Source organism: Hyla sarda, chromosome 7, assembly GCF_029499605.1.
Source record: "Hyla sarda isolate aHylSar1 chromosome 7, aHylSar1.hap1, whole genome shotgun sequence".
Taxonomy (NCBI): domain Eukaryota; kingdom Metazoa; phylum Chordata; class Amphibia; order Anura; family Hylidae; genus Hyla; species Hyla sarda.
In genome coordinates, this window is record NC_079195.1 from 200,687,653 (window position 1) to 200,705,384 (window position 17,732).

The 17,732-nt window shown below is 43.7% G+C and overlaps 1 protein-coding gene across 1 annotated transcript in view; it reads left to right on the forward strand.

Annotated features, from left to right (window-relative positions):
• The first annotated feature begins 2,539 nt into the window (after nt 1–2,539).
• The window catches only part of ACOT11 (acyl-CoA thioesterase 11), a 57,350-nt gene continuing 42,157 nt past the window's right edge, over nt 2,540–17,732 (forward strand). Inside the window, exon 1 of the mRNA XM_056532180.1 lies at nt 2,540–2,556. The gene's annotated coding sequence lies outside the window, so the exon portion shown is untranslated. The remainder of the gene's footprint in view (nt 2,557–17,732) is intronic.

The following is a 17,732-nucleotide window of genomic DNA, read 5'->3' on the forward strand; positions in this document are numbered from 1 at the left end:
CTTTCCTTGGCTTCTTTATGCACATTAATACAAATTTTTACCTTGGGTGCCCAAACTTTTGATCCCCACTGTATATACAAGGCTCTTACTAGAGAACGGTTACCTTTTCTCTTCACATTTATTTAGGGTACACCACCTAATTACCAGTTCTCATTCAATCCCTTCCTGCTATTGTGGAGCTACCTTACTTCTTTTTTCTATTCATTGTATGAAAAATGTATTTGTAAAGATGCACAGAGACAACAATATTTCCAAAGATGACAACAATTTTCAGTTTTCCAGTTTTGACATAAACCCTCTTCTATATGACCCCCCCCCCCCCTAAATCTGGTCTTTGCAGCTGCTTTCCACTCTGGTTCATGGCGAGAGACCCTCCCCACAGCCGTTGGCTGTCCGGGTATGCTGGGAGTTGTAGTTTTGCAACAGCTGGAGGCACCCTGGTTGGGAAACACTGCTCTAGACTCTGGTGTGAGTTTTCCGATTTACGGACAAAACCAAACCGCAGCGAATGGCTGAAGGATCCCAAAGCTTTGCTGAGTGCTGGGATACACTGTAATTACCACAACCAGTAAGGGGTCTCCAGGGAGAGACCCTCACTATTTCCTTAATTAATAATTAAAGTGAAGCACCACCAATATTATACTGTAATATGTCGGGAGCCATTTACAGCCTGATCACTGCTTAAAAAAAAAAAAAAAGCTAGCACTATTTTTCTCAGCTAAATTCCTGTAAAATTACCGGATCACCGAAAGGCCTCATGCAAGTGAATGGGGTCTGTTGGGACCCGGCAGTAGTTGTTTGCATCCGACCCATGTCAGCGTCTGATCGGCTCCAAAAAGAAAAAAAGTTGATCGGACCCTTAATGAGTCAGATCCAAACGACAATGTGAACCTAGCCTAATTGGGTCCCACAGCAAAGATGAAATGAGTAGTGTAGTGAAAGATAACTTATCCCCTATCCAAAGGAAGCGGAGGTAGGTGAGTTAAAGTTTTTGTTATTTTATTAGGCAGTCTGGATACAAATGTAAAATAATAAATTCCACTGGACAGAGTGGTGTTCCCTTTTAAAGAATTAATGGCATATCCTGTGTATCACCGATCCTGACTATTTACAGAAACAGCGTTATCTGTAGATTCAGAAAACAGCTGAGCATTCCATTTTAGGTAGTTTGGGTAACTCCCTCTCTTCAGGGACTCATGGGAGAGGAGGAGCCTACAACCAGGTACATCCAATGGGACCTTGGGAAATTATTTCTGCATGATAGTATCATTGATTCACACTCATGTATTGCTTTATAATGCCTGCCTTTTCTTGTCCTGTATCCTATCTCCCTGATGAACCCCACATTTCTTAGAGGGAAACACGTCAGGATGCTTTGTTGATATTACAGGAATGTTGTCTTTTGAGGGTCCCCTTTATACACTAAGGGTAGTTTGGTGGTTTTCTAAAGACTATACCACCTAATGTCGGCCTACCGATTGTTAGAGAACCATACTGATGATGAAGGTAGACGTTTATTTGTTTTGCAGTTAGCTACCTATTGTGGTGTTGTAAGAAATGTTCTTTTTCCCTTGTCAGGGACCATTATTATTTGGTTTTTCATATCTTTTTAATGGATATACATTAAATGTTACATTTTTGATGGAGATAGTTTTTCCACTGATAGGAGCTTGGGTAACTCCCAAAGATGTGAATGGAAGATGCATAAAGTTAATGTGCTGTTTCCATATCATGAGAGAATGGGTGATTGTTGGGACCCCCAGCGACCATGTGGACATTAGACAAATGTATGATTGCTGGGTACCCCATCAGTCACTACATCAATGGGTTCCGAGCTCCCGTTCCAGAAGAGTTTGTGTTGACCATACATGTGTCCTGTTTCTCCATTTAAAGGGATATTCCCATCACAAAAATGTTATGCTTTAATAGCCAATAGATGAATACTATAATAGGAGCTCCCGATACTAGAATAGGGGCTCCCAATCCCATCCGCCTGGTTACAGAGGCCAAAAGTGACCAAGATCCCAAAAACAGTTTGCGTAACTCCCATAGAAGTCAATAGGAGTTGCATAAATAACACCGCAAGCTACGCTGTTTCCGTAACTGGGGAGGATTGTCGACCGGTGTGATCCTGTGGATAGGTGATAAATGTTTTTCATGGGATAACCCCTTTAGATAAACGTAATCTCAGTCCCAGCAAGAGGCCGAGATGTTTTCTTTCTTTTCAGCCCTGAGTGTATATGCTGGAGGTGCGAGGGCGAACGCGTCCTGTGACGACAGATGTTGCCTCATGGCTGTAGTGTATATGGGTGCTGAGCACCTCACAGTGTCACCATGACGCCAGCTGTTACTGTGTCACACACTTGTCTCACTGACTCCTGAGCAAGCGAGGGCGCCTTGAAACTGCCCTTCCCGCCACGTGATTGGTGGAGCAGCCTGCGTGACGCTGCGAGCTCCCCCATCACCAGGAAGGAGATTGAGAGCAGTATCCCAGGAGGACACATCTCCCCCCCCTCCTCCTCCTCCTCCTGCTGCTCCTGTAACATTATACAGCCTGTGAGTTACCCCCCCACCCCCTGTGTGTGCTCCACGTGTGGCTGTGCTAACAGTCCCTGCCCTATTCTCTTCTGTGGTCATGTACCAGACATTAACAAACACTGGCGGGTGTAAATTGGCTGTGAAAACAGAAACCTTTTCTTACTTTAAGGTTGCCCAAGACGTGCTCATCAGCCGGCCGTAGAGGCGAAAACAAAACAATAGACAGTACGGTATACTGGAGGCACAAATATATTAGTATATTGACAGGTAAACTGTAGAGCACCTGCTTGTGGGTAAGAGGTGAAAATCATAAATGGCTAGGCATTAGGGCTGTGTTCACACGTTGTTGCTAAAACTGCGTCAACATGCAGTTTGTGAATACGGCTAAAACTAGAATACTCCAGTTTAGGAAAATGTATCCCCTATCCAAAAAGCCAAAGCGCTGTAATTGGGTATCTCCGCTTTCTCATGTAGGTGCATGGAGGGGGCATGTTGACCATTGCTTCGTAGAGTGGTCAACAGCGCCGGGCAGGAGATCGCAGGGGTTCCCAGTTGTCGGACCCCCGCAATCAGACACTTATCCCCTTTCCTTGTGTCAACCGGTAGTTTTAGCCAAAAACAGCGGTGGGGTCCAAAACACACAAAAAGGTACAAATATTTCCATTAGGGTACGATCACACTACGTTCTGGTCCCCATTAATCGTATCCATTGGCATCCTGCCGAAAACAGGATGCTGATGTATACTGTTAAAGGGAGCAGCAGACCTCATTCACTTCCATGGCTGAACTGATTCTCCTAGTGACTACTTTCCAGACATATGCGCTATTTCAAAAGCACAACAGCCCCCATCATGAGTCCACGTACAATAGGGCATATATCCTGAATAGGGTCCCTAGGAGTGACTCCGTTCAACCATAGAAGTGAATGGACCACTGCTCCTGTTAACAGTATACGTCAGCATTTCGTTTTCGGTGGGATACCTACTGATACGATTAATGGGGGCAAGAATGTAATGAGATCGTACCCTTATAGGTTTTCTCTGAGTTAATGGGGATGAGGTGGGAAGGTCCTAGTTCTAGACCCTCATCTACTGGGCAGATTGAAGAGTATTTTTTAGCCAAAGCCAGGAGTGGGTCCAAGACATACAAAAAGGTTTAACTATTTCCATTAAGCTTAATGGGGGTGGTCCTGATTCCGGACACTAATCTCTAGGTCAGATTGGAAAGTGGTTAGAGAGAGCATCTAGGGCAGTGTATTCCAAACAGTGTGCCTCCAGCTGTTGCAAAACTACAACTCCCAGCATGCCTACAGGGGTGCTGGGCAGGAGATCTGGGGGGTCCCAGTAGTAGGACACTCGTGATCTGGCAATGCATTTCCGTGCGGACTCCTCAGAAAGAATAGACATGTCTATTCTTTCTGCAGACTTTGGAATCAGGATTTCCATGGCAGAAACATCTGCTGCGGAAATTCTGCCGCGTGCACAGTGCAGCAGAATCCTATTGAAATCAATGAGACTTTGTTGTGCAGAATGTCCGTGCAGAATGTCCGTGCAGAATTTTTCTGGAGAATTTTGCATGGAAATTCCATCGTGTGAACATAGCCTTACTTTTAGGTTTCCCCACAGATAACAACTGATCACTGGGGACCCCAGAAGGGGGAACATTTTATGATTAGTTTATTGTCATGTTCCTGAGCTGAGAACTCTGGAACCTCAATGTACAGTGAGGCAAAAAAGTATTTAGTCAGCCACCAATTGTGCAAGTTCTCCCACTTAAAAAGATGAGAGAGGTCTCTAATTTTCATCATAGGTATACCTCAACTATGAGAGACATAATGAGAAAAAAAATCCATAAAATCACTGTCTGATTTTTAAAGAATTTATTTGCAAATTATGGTAGAAAATAAGTATTTGGTCACCTACAAACAAGCAAGATTTCTGGCTCTCACAGACCTGTAACTTCTTTAAGAGTCTCCTCTGTCCTCCACTCATTACCTGTATTAATGGCACCTGTTTGAACTTGTTATCAGTATAAAAGACACCTGTATACAACCTCAAACAGTCACACTCCAAACTCCACTATGGCCAAGACCAAAGAGCTGTCGAAGGACACCAGAAACAAAATTGTAGACCTGCACCAGGCTGAGAAGACTGAATCTGCAATAGGCAAGCAGCTTGGTGTGAAGAATTCAATTGTGGAAGCAAGTATTAGAAAATGGAAGACATACAAGACCACTGATAATCTCCCTCGATCTAGGGCTCCACACAAGATCTCACCCTGTGGTGACAAAATGATCACAAGAACAGTAAGCAAAAATCCCATAACCACACGGGGGGGACCTAGTGAATGACCTGCAGAGAGCTGGGAACAAAGTAACAAAAGCTACTATCAGTAACAGACTACGCCACCAGGGACTCAAATCATGCAGTGCCAGACGTGCCCCCTGCTTAAGCCAGTACATGTCCAGGCCCATCTGAAGTTTGCTAGAGAGCATTTGGATGATCCAGAAGAGGATTGGGAGAATGTCATATGGTCAGATGAAACCAAAGTAGAACTTTTTGGTACAAACTCAACCCGTCTTGTTTGGAGGAGAAAGAATGCTGAGTTGCATCTGAAGAACATCATACCTACTGTGAAGCATGGGGGGGTGGAAACATCATGCTTTAATGCTGTTTTTCAGCAAAGGGACCAGGATGTCTGATCTGTGTAAAGGAAAGAATGAATGGGGCCATGTATCGTGAGATTTTGAGTGAAAACCTCCTTCCATCAGCAAGGGAATTGAAGATAAAATGTGGCTGGGTCTTTCAGCATGACAATGACCCCAAACACACTGCCTGGGAAATGAAGGAGTGGCTTCGTAAGAAGCATTTCAAGGTCCTGGAGTGGCTTAGCCAGTCTCCAGATCTCAACCCCATAGAAAACCTATGGAGGGAGTTCAAAGTCCATGTTTCCCAGCGACAGCCCCAAAACATCACTGCTCTAGAGGAGATCTGCATGGAGGAATGGGCCAAAATTCCAGCAACAGTGTGTGAAAACCTTGTGGAGACTTACAGAAAGCGTTTGACCTGTCATTGCCAACAAAGGCTATATAACAAAGTATTGAGATGAACTTTTGTTATTGACCAAATGCTTATTTTCTACCATAATTTTGGAAATAAATTCTTTAAAATCAGACAATGTGATTTTTATGGATTTTTTTCCTCATTTTTTTCCTCATAGTTGAGGTATACCTATGATGCACATTACAGGCCTATCTCATCTTTTTAAGTGGGAGAACTTGCATAATTGGTGGCTGACTAAATACTTTTTTTTTCTCCCCACTGTATGCACTTGTATTTTATGTTAATACACAATTATATACAGCAATATATGCCATGTATAGGGATACAATTGTGGGCATGGAGAATAGGGAGCAAAAAATGACCTAGAGACCTCCAACACTCATTATAAATATACAATGGAGGCATGCATGTGGGCACTGGATTGTACAGAGGGTAAATGCTCTTGGGCTCCCACCATCTACCACCCTCCTGAAGACGATTACTATTTAGGACCATTATATTTTTGGCATGTTATGGTACTATTATATGAGCACATTTCCTTTGGTGAGGAAAAGGTGACCAGTTGCCCATAGCAACCAATCAGATTACTTCTTTTATTTTTCAGAGGCCTTGAATGAAAGAAGCGATCTGGTTGCTATGGGCAACCGGTTAACTTTTCCCCTCCACAGGTTTTGATAAATCTACCTAATAATGGATACTGTAGAAGGTTGTAACAGTATAGCGGTAGAATTTTTATCTTTATTTTTTATCACTGGTATTTTTTTCTATTGGTTGTCACGTAAAGGTGTATTCCGGTCAAAAACTATTTGTTTCATATCAACTGGCTCCAGAAAGTTAAACAGATTTGTAAATTACTTCTATTAAAAAATCTTAATCTTACCAGTACTTATCAGCAGCTGAAGTTGAGTTGTTCTTGTGGTAGCTTGGGGGGTGTAGGGCATGGGGAGTGTAGCTGTGCAGTTAATAAAGGGTGTTTGTTAACCCTTGCTATTCGTGACGCCAGGGTGTGGGCTCCTCAATAAAGCTTTTCCTACTGCCGCCCTTCCCAGGAACGATAGGGAGGTAGATGATACTGAGTTTAAGTAGATAGTAATAATGGATTGTCCACAACCGGAAAGCTTCTGTAAACAATGTTAACTTCACTGAAGATTTTCTGTATACTTCAACAATATAACAGTCTCTCATCAATACAGCTTCCTTTTGGAGATTGACAATGGTTGGGACTTTAGCTTTAAGGCTAGGTTCACACTGTGGAATTTCTGGGCAGAATTTCTGCCGGAGATCAAGCCGGCGGCACTAGGACCGTGCGGACTGCATTGCCGTCCCCATAGATGTCAATGCATAAGAGTCTCTATTGCGCTGCTCCACTGGATTTAGGGGAATTAGTTGCGGTCCAGTAGTCAGGCTAGTATTAGCAGGAATTAGTACAAGACTCACGATTTTTGGTTCTGCTGAGGCCGTAGGTTTTGAGGCCTAGCGTGTCGTTGAAAGTTGCTTAGCACACAGTCCTGTTAGCCCGGTATCCACGAGAGCAGCAACCCAAGAGAGCAGCTCCCTTATATGGGTAGGGGCTGGACTAAAGCTAATTGGTCCATACGGATGTCAATCACCATTACAGAGAATGCTGGGTAACACGTGACCCAAGGACCTCCTAAGGTCCTGCAACATACCATAGAGTTTACTAGCTTGGTCACATGACCGAAGGTCCTGCGACACTGAACAAGGTAAGTACTATACATTCCTATATAATATAGATAGAATTACTAATATATACATTTATTAATATACAAGTTAAACTTATGGAGAGGCGACTATGGGCTGTCCCATCTGAGGAACCCTACCTGAACGTAGTTACTCTGACTTTGGGGACCTCTACACTAGGTACTGGATGCAATACGGTACCGGGACACCACATTCTTTTCTGTCTGACCACAGTGCCACCTCTGTCTGTCTCAGGAACTGTCCTGAGCAGAAGAGGTTTGCTATGGGGATTTGCTCCTACTCTGGACAGTTCCTGACATGGACAGAGATGTCAGCAGAGAGCACTGTGGTCAGACAGAAAAGAACAACTCAACTTTGGCAGCTGATAAGTCAACTGGTAGGATTAAGATTTTTATAATAGAAGTAATTTACAAATTTGTTTAACTTTCTGGAGCCAGTTGATATGAAAAAAAAATAGTTTTTCCACTGGAATTCCCCTTTAAACTTTTTACCTTCTGGCTCCCCAAATATTTTTTCACAGGGGCCTCAGCAGACCTTCCCCCTTGCATGTGTAATGTGTAAAAAACTACTAAACAAAGGTTTAGTATCTGTGAAACAATAGGGGAATTTACTAAGCCTTTTACACCACTTTTCCAACATACAAAAGTTGCAATTGTTTGTACAACTTCTTGCCATTTTTACTCTGTTTAACACGCTCCATCAGGCGCCACAGGTGCAGAGGTATTTTCCTCTAGGACAGTGGTCTTCTACCTGCGGACCTCCAGATATTGCAAAACTACAACTCCCAGCATGCCCGGACAGCCGTTGGCTGTCCGGGCATGCTGGGAGTTGTAGTTTTGCAACATCTGGAGGTACGCAGGTTGAAGACCAGTGTACTAGACCCTTCTTTCAATTGTACCGTTTTCCCAAATAAACATATCCTAACTCTCTTAACCCCTTCATGACCCAGGGTTTTTCCGTTTTTGCACTTACGTTTTTTCATCCTTACCTCTAAAAAAACCATAACTCTTAATTTTGCACCTAAAAATCCATATGATGGATTATTTTTTGCGCCACCAATTCTACTTTGTAATGACATCAGTCATGATACCCAAAAATCTACAGAGAAACGGGAAAAAAAATTCATTGTGCGACAAAATTGAAGGAAAAACTAAATTTTGTAACTTTTGGGAGCTTCCGTTTCTACGCAGTACATTTTTCGGTAAAAATGACACTTTCTCTTTATTCTGTAGGTCCATACGGTTAAAATGATACCCTACTTATATAGGTAGGATGCTGGGAGTTGTAGTTTTGCAACATCTGGAGGTCCCCAGGTTGGAGACCACTGCTCTAGAACATCTCCAAACAGCCCCAGATGGAGCCAGAACAGGGACACATGGGGGAATATTTATCAAAATCTGTCCAGAGGAAAAGTTGCCCAGTTGCCCATAGCAACCAATCAGATCACTTCTTTCATTTTGCCGAGGCCTTGTTTAACCCCTTCATGACCCAGCCCATTTTCACCTTCATGACCTGGGCATTTTTTGAAAATCTGACCACTGTCACTTTAAACATTAATAACTCTGGAATGCTTTTACTTATCATTCTGATTCCGAGATTGTTTTTTCGTGACATATTCTACTTTATTTTATCGGTAAAATTTCACTGATATTTGTATCCTTTCTTGGTAAAAAATCTAAAAATTTCATGAAAATTTTGAAAATTTAGCATTTTTCTAACTTTGAAAGTCTCTGCTTGAAAGGAAAATGGATATTCCAAATAAATTACATATTGATTCACATATACAATATGTCTACTTTGTGTTTGCATTAAAAAATTGACAAGTTTTTACTTTTGGAAGACATCAGAGGGCTTCAAAGTTCCGCAGCAATTTTCCAATTTTTCTCAAGATTTTCAAAATCTTAATTTTTCAGGGCCCAGTTCAGGTTGGAAGTGGATTTTAAGGATCTTCATATTAGAAATACCCCATAAATGACCCCATTATAAAAACTGCACCCCCCAAAGTATTCAAAATGACATTCAGTAAGTGTTTTAACCCTTTAGGTGTTTCACAGGAATAGCAGCAAAGTGAAGGAGAAAATTCTAAATCTTCATTTTTTACACTCGCATTTTCTTGTAGACCCAATTTTTTAATTTTTACAAGGGGTAAAAGGAGAGAAATCACCCTAAAATTTGTAACCCAATTTCTCTCGAGTAAGGAAATACCTCATATGCGTATGTAAAATGTTCGGTGGGCGCAGTAGAGGGCTCAGAAGGGAAGGAGCGACAATGGGATTTTGGAGAGTGAGTTTTTCTGAAAGGGTTTTTGGGGGGCATGTCCCATTTAGGAAGCCCCTATGGTGCCAGAACAGTGGACCCCCCCACATGTGACCCCATTTTGGAAACTATACCCCTCATGGAATTTAATAAAGGGTGCAGTGAGCATTTACACCCCACTGGCGTTTGACAGATATTTGAAACGGTGGACTGTGCAAATCAAAAATTTTATTTTTCATTTTCACAGACCACTGTTCCAAAAATCTGTCATACACCAGTGGGGTGTAAATGCTCACTGCACCCCTTATTACATTCCGTGAGGGGTGTAGTTTCCAAAATGGGGTCACATATGGATATTTATTGTTTTGCGTTTGTCAGAACTGCTGTAACAATCAGCCACCCCTGTGCAAATCGCCTCAAATGTACATGGTGCACTCTCCCTTCTGGGCCTTGTTGTGCGCCCTCAGAGCACTTTGCACCCACATATGGGGTATCTCCGTACTCGGGAGAAATTGCGTTACAAATTTAGAGGGTCTTTTTTCCCTTTTACCTCTTGTGAAAATGAAAAGTATAGGGCAACACCAGCATGTCAGTGTAAAAAATTTATTTTTTTACACTAACATGCTGGTGTAGACCCCAACTTCACCTTTTCATAAGGGGTTAAAGAAGAAAAAGCCCCCCAAAATTTGTAAGGCAATTTCTCCCGAGTACGGCGATACCCCATATGTGGCCCTAAACTGTTGCCCTGAAATACGACAGGGCTCCAAAGTGAGAGAGCGCCATGCGCATTTGAGGCCTGAATTAGGGATTTGCATAGGGGTGGACATAGGGGTATTCTATGCCAATGATTCCCAAACAGGGTGCCTCCAGCTGTTGCAAAACTCCCAGCATGCCTGGACAGTCAATGGCTGTCCGGCAATACTGGGAGTTATTATTTTGCAACAGCTGGAGGCTCCGTTTTGGAAACAGTAGCGTACCAGACGTTTTTCATTTTTTGGGGGGAGGGGGGCTGTGTAGGGGTATGTGTATATGTAGTGTTTTTTACTTTTTATTTTAGGTTAGTGTCAGTGTAGTGTAGTGTAGTGTTTTTAGGGTACAGTCACATGGGCAGAGGTTCACAGCAAGTTTGCCGCTGGAAGTTTGAGCTGCAGCGCAAAATTTGCGCCATCTCAAACTTGCAGCACTCACTGTAAACCTCCGCCCATGTGAGTGTACCCTGTACATTCACATTGGGGGGAGGGGGCAAACATCCAGCTGTTGCAAACTCCGAGCATGCCCTTTGGCTGTCCGTGCATGCTGGGAGTTGTAGTTTTGCAACAGCTGGAGGAACACTGGTTTGGAAACACTAAGTTAAGTAATAAACTTTCAAGTGTTTTGCAACCAAACTTAGTGTTTCCAAACCAGTGTGCCTCCAGCTGTTGCAAAACTACAACTCCCAGCATGCATGGTCTGTCAGTGCATGCTGAGAGTTATAGTTTTGCAACAATTGCAACAGCTGGAGGCACTGAGGTAGGAAACGGACAATGTTTCCCAACTAGTGTGCCTCCAGATGTTGCAAAACTACAACTCCCAGCATGCCCAGACTGCCAAGGCATGCTGGAAGTTGTAGTTCGGCAATATCTGAAGGATCAGATGTTGCTGAACTACAACTTCCAGCATGCCTGGGCAGTCTGGGCATGCTGGGAGTTGTAGTTTTGCAACATCTGGAGGTCCACAGTTTGGAGACCACTGTATAATGGTCTCCAATCTGTGCTCTTCCAGATGTTAGAGAACTACAACTCCCAGCATGCCTGGACAGACTGAGCATGCTGAGATTTGTAGTTTTGCAACATCTGGAAGAGCACAGATTGGAGACCATTATACAGTGGTCTCCAAACTGTGGGCCTCCAGATGTTGCAAAACTACAACTCCCAGCATGCCCAGAAAGCCAAAGGCTGTCTGGGCATGCTGGGAGTTGCAGTTTTGAAACTCTCAGAGGCAGCAGTGAGATCGCTTTACGGCGATCTCACTGCTGCCAATGAAGATGCTGCACTGCTGCCGGAAACTCACCTCCGGGACGCAGCGCAGCCAGGACCGCACGGAGGACGCCGGGACCGGACGGAGGACGCCGGGACCGCTCGGGACACCGCTCCGACCGGTAAGTGACGCCGGGGGACGGGACAGGGACACTTAGCAGAGCGGTGTGTGTCCCGATCCCTGTGATCGGGACTCACACACCGCGCTGCTAAGTATTCTCATAGCGGAACACTGCTATCAGCTAGTCAGATTTGACCAGCTGATAGCAGCGATCGCTGGGGGGGGTGGGGGACGAAACCCCCCGTGGTCGCACGGTAAGATGGCTGGCTATCAGTGATAGCCACCATCTTTCCGGGCGCTGCGGGGTGCCGCGAGTAGCGGCAGTAATATCCATGACGTACCTGTATGTCATGGGTCGGGAACACCTTGCCACCCATGACGTACAGGTATGTCATAGGTCGGGAAGGGGTTAAAGTGAAAGAAGCGATCTGATTGGTTGCTATGGGCAACTGGGAAACTTTTTCTCTGCCCAGGTTTTGATAAATCTTCCCCTTGCTATGTCAGGAGAGACGCTCATCTCTATTTCTGACTTGCTAGGAAGGCTTAGTTTAGTCTTCAGCTCTAGGGGCTCAAACTTTGAGCCCCTAGGGCTAAAGACTAAACTAAGCCTTCCTAGCAAGTCAGAAATAGAGATGAGCGTCTCTCCTGAAATTAGTTTCGGATCGATTTGCCATTGGATTCAATTTAGATTCAATGGCTGATTTTTTTTTTTTTCTGCTATACACTTTCGCTGGGAGTGCATGCAGCATTGCCGCCTACCTCTGGGCAACTGAGTGTACAGGGGCAGGTAATTCTGCATTTGACAGGAGCCCCTGAGCCTGTACCTCCTTTCTGTGGCACCCTATACTTCTGGTTTAAAGCACCACAAAATGTATGTACAAGAGCAGGGACTCCTGTCAAAGACAGGCATCCCTGTTCCTTTACAGTGAGTGACAAAGCATGCACTGTATGCCTCGCTGCTCAGTTAACATTTGTGTGCAGACCCAGTAATTGTAGTGGGTAAGCGATGATACCTACAAAAACACTGCTTACCTCAAGTGGGTGTACACAATCACTGGGACAGGAGCTGTGTGCCCAGCACAGCAAACTTTAAAGAGGTTATCCTCCATAAGGTGATTTTAGTACATACCTGGCAGACAGTAATGGACATGCTTAGGAAGGATCTGCGCTTGTCTTGGGGCTAAATGGCTATGTTGTGAGATTACCATAACACTGTGGCTAGCTTTTTGTGAACTTGTATTTCCTGTTTGACTTTTCTTTTTTTGACTACAAATCCCACAATTCCATTTTCCTCCCTCCCACACATCCGCCACCCACCCATTGAAACAAAAGACCTGTGGTTTTCAATCAGGGAGCCTACAGCTGTTGCATTAGTTGCAGATTGATCTCTTTCCCACCAAGCGATCGCTCCACCCATTGAAGCAGACAGGCTCCCTGTCATCAGCTGACTAGTGAGACAGGTCTCGCCCACATTGCAGCCTGGGAAAAATCCGAGACAACAGTCATTTTATATGCTGTTAAAAATAAATATTGGGGTGAAAATCACAGAAGAATTGTGAGGAAACCGTCACACACAGGTACAGACACTATATTATGAACTACACTAACTTTACAGCCCTGTAGCATAGTCAAATAAAAAAAGATCCTGGAATACCCCTTTAACTGAGCAGCGAGGCATACAGTGTATGCTTTGCTGCTCAGTATAAAGGAGCAGATACTCCTGCCTTTGATAATAGTTTTTCAATGTGTCTTCATAGATATTTTAAGAATGGGAGGCTGGGTTTCCACTTATTTTGCTCTCCCAAGATGCAGTTTTTGTTACAGTTTTTTCAAAAACAGTGTGAGAGATTTATTAAAACCTGTACAGAGGAAGAGTGGGGCAGTTGCCCATAGCAACCTATCAGATTGCTTCTTTCATTTTTAAAAAGGCCTCTAAATGAAAGAAGCAATCTGATTGGTTGCTATGGTCATGTGATGCTTTAAAGGGGTAGTCCAGTGCTGAAAAACATATCCCCTATCCTAAGGATAGGGGATAAGTTTCAGATAGTGGGGGGTCTGACCGCTGGGGCCCCCAGCGATCTCCTGTACGGGGCCCCAGCTCTATGGCCAGGTAGCGGGTGTCGACCACCGCATGAAGCGGCGGCCGACACGCCCCCTCAATACATCGCTATGGCAGAGCCGGAGATTGCCGAAAGCAGCGCCCCGGCTCTGCCATAGAGTTGTATTGAGATGGCGTGCCAGCCACTGCTTCGTGCGGTGGTCAACACGCCCCCTTCCCGCGGGCTGCCGGGGCCCGTACAGGAAATCGTAGGGGGCCCCAGCGGTCAGACCCACCCCCCCCCTCCCGCGATCTGTAACTTATCCCCTATCCTTAGGATAGGGGATAAGTTTTTCAGCACTGGATATCTCCTTTAATCATGTGACTCAAAGATTTGTAGAAACAAATGGTGAAAAAAAAAAAAAAAATGAAAAAAATGCCAATGGAAAACCCACATGACTTTTTTATGCGACTTTTTAAATTTTTTTTTGCTCCCATAGACTTCTAAATGTATGATCACGTGACTAAAAATGTGCGAAATGTTTGCCCGGAAAACACCGGCGGACATTCTGCAGATTTGCACAATCCGGTGGGCCCTATGACCGCTCGCAAATGCGCCGTCTCATGGACGGCAATGCATTTCCAAGCGGAATCTACAGAAAGAATTAGACATGTCTATTCTTTCTGCTCTTGCCGGAATTGGAATTTCCGCGGCAGAAATATTTCCGCCGAAATTTCACCATGTACACAGTGCAGCAGAATCCCATTGAAATCAATTGGACTCTGCTGCAGCGGAATTTTCCCACTGAATTCCGCTCGGAAATTCTGCCGTGTAAACATAGCCTTAGGGAGAGAAATGCCCAAATGTTATTAAAAAACAAAAAAAAAACCCTGCCATAATTTCAACATGCTACACTGTGACTGGACCCAAAACTGCCGAAAAACGCCACAGATGAGTGAAAAAATGGCAAGTGGGTTTGACGTTTCATCAGTTCCTATTGCCCTTCAGCTATCAACTAGCTGCTGCATTTTTTTTCCCAACAACAAATGAATTGTGCTACTGTGTCGCGTTTTTTTAGGGCGTTATTGCAAAAAAAAAAATTAAAAATAAATTTATGGAAACCTAGCCAGACGGTCATCTAACGGTGGGAATATTTTAGCATCTGGACAACCTTATCCGGTTAATGAATGGGACCGGGAAAGGATCTGTTGTGTAGGTGAAATTGATTTACATTGAAAATAGACAAAAAAATTATCCCATTAAACGTAATGATCGCTTTGGATTGCAGAGACTCCGCAGACACGTAGGGACGAACCATGGGGGAGGAGAATGGGGGGGAATAGTCTTGATCTCCAAGATGTCATTACTTGTCACTTCCATGACCTATCCGCATGGAAGTGGCTAGTGACAATTGTGCAACATATATTTATATCCTTCAGAACAGTGTTTCCCAACCAGGGTGCCTCCAGCTGTTGCAAAACTACAACTCCCAGCATGCCCGGACAGCCGAAGGCTGTCCGGGCATGCTGGGAGTTGTAGTTTTGCAATAGCAGGCGGCACCCCGGTTGAAAAACACTGGTCTAGAAACATAAAAAGCTTGATCACTTTATCGTTCTTATTGTCATTTTGTTACTATTTTAGAAGGAATTTACACCACATTTGTGCGGTAAACCAGTAAAGCGTCTTCTCCCTACATCAGGGCTGCTGGGGGAAAATATTGAAGTTGAACACTATATTGGTTCTTTTGTCATTGTTAAGGAATACAACATTTAAAAAATATATATATTTTGCCCTCTTGATTTGAAAGGAAAAGGACATGCTGCCATCTTGAGGTGGTTGCGTGCATTACATGATATTTTATATGCATGTGGTCAATGAGGCGTGAACAGGCAGACAATGGAGGGAGAGAAAAGAATTGGGTAAAGAATTTACTAAAATGGGTGTTTCATACGCTGTTTTTAGTCTGAATTTTATAATGGAGTTAGATGCCTTAAATATATTAGGAGGAGTAGGGCTCTTATTGTCCAGCGAAAGAAACAACCTGTATATAGTATCAAAAAGTATAATAAAGCAACTTACTAATATATAATGTTATTAGCCATAGTGCACAGATCTCTCCATATCAACTGTGCCCTCTCCCTTGTAGTTGTGATACCACATCACACAGAGCTCCTGTCCTTGCTCTCCCCTCCTGTCTGCTCAGGACAAGACCACTGATGTGAAGAGGGGGAGTTCATATTACTGCTCATAAGATTTTAATGCAGCAGTAAGCCTTTTTTGGTCACAGTAGTTTCAGTCAGCAAGCCTTTCTCGGTCACGGTAGTTTGCTGTCTTATGTCAGAACACGGCTCCTTGCTGTCTTATCTGAGAAAGGATTCCTGCTGCCTAAAAATTGAATGAACAGTAATATGAGCCTCCCTTCTTCACATCAATGGCCTGGTCTTGAGCAGACAGGAGGGGAGGTAGCTCTGTCACAGCTTACAAAGTTGTTTTATTATACTTTTTGACACTATACACAGGTTGTTTCCAGGGCTCTTTTATTCATGACCTACCCTTAGGATAGGGCCTGAATATTAGATTGGTAAGGGGTCTGACAACCAAGATCCCTGCTGATCAGTTTTGCCAGAGCTGATGTGCCCCCATGCACAGTGGATGGAGCCAGAAGCAGAAAGCACTATACATTGTCTAGTGGTCATGCTGTGTTACTGCAGCTCACAATGTATGGCGCTGTGTGTTGTGTATGACACTGTTTCCTAACCGAGGCAACCTCCAGCTGTTGCAAAACTACAACTCCCAGCATGCCCGGACAGCCATAGGTAAGCTATGGCAAATGGACAAATTGTATGTGTGTGGTGGTGGTTGTGGTGGTGGTGGTTGTGGTAGTGGTGGTGTGGGTGGGGGGGTGCTGGGTGTTATCATTAACTTTTACGCATCTGTGGCTATCCAAATTGAAATCACACCTGGCATTGATTTCTACTACAACCTATGCCAATGTCTGCCATAAATGAGAGTAGATGTGTTGGGTTGCAGGAGGATACCCCTTCTGCTAAGCCCCACCCACTGAAATACAAAAGGACAAAAAACATTTTTTTTTTGTATGCACGAAACTTTTCCCCATTATGTTAGAGGTAATAAAACTTTTGCAAATTTTAAGACATTACACATGCAATGAGGGAGGTTTCGGAAACCCTATGTTTTTTTGGGGAAGGAGGAAAGTGACTCTAAATAAACAGATCCTACTGGTAAAAGATGAAAATTCTAACATTACAACCTTTTAGGAACTACCATTATGTGCTCAGCTAAAGGGGCACTCTGGTGGAAAACAATTTTTTCTTTAAAGTCAACTGGTGCCAGAAAGTTAAACAGATTTGTAAATTACTTCTGTTTAAAAAGCTTAACCCTTCCAGTACTTTTCAGCTGCTGTATGCTCCAGAGGAAGTTGTATTTCTTTCTGGAATTCTTTTCTGTCTGTCCACAGTGCTCTCTGCTGACACCTCTGTCTGTGTCAGGAACTGTCCAGAGTACAAGCAAATATCCATAGCAAACCTATCCTGCTCTGGACAGTTCCTGACATGGACAGGGGTGTCAGCAGAGAGTGCTGTGGTCAGAATGGAAAGAATTCCAGAAAGAAATTCAACTTCCTATGGAACATACAGCAGCTGATAAGTAATAGAAGGGTTAAGGTTTTTAAATAGAAGTAATTTATAAATCTGTTCAACTTTCTGGCACCAGTTGATTTAAAATAATTGTCACCTCTGTCTGTGTCAGGAACTGTCTAGAGTAGCAGCAAAGCCCCATAGCAAACCTCTCCTGCTCTGGACAGTTCCTGACATGGACAGAGGTGTCAGCAGAGAGCACTGTGTGGCATTTGCCCTCCCTAGTATCTCTTTATCACGATACAGGAATTGTGTATACAATGATGAGACAGCCTGTAATATGCAGTAACCCATCTGCACCACTAGGGTGTGCTAATAATATACTATACAGTATGTTTATCTATAATTCCTGCGACAAGCTGCTATGTCTACACCTGATAAAT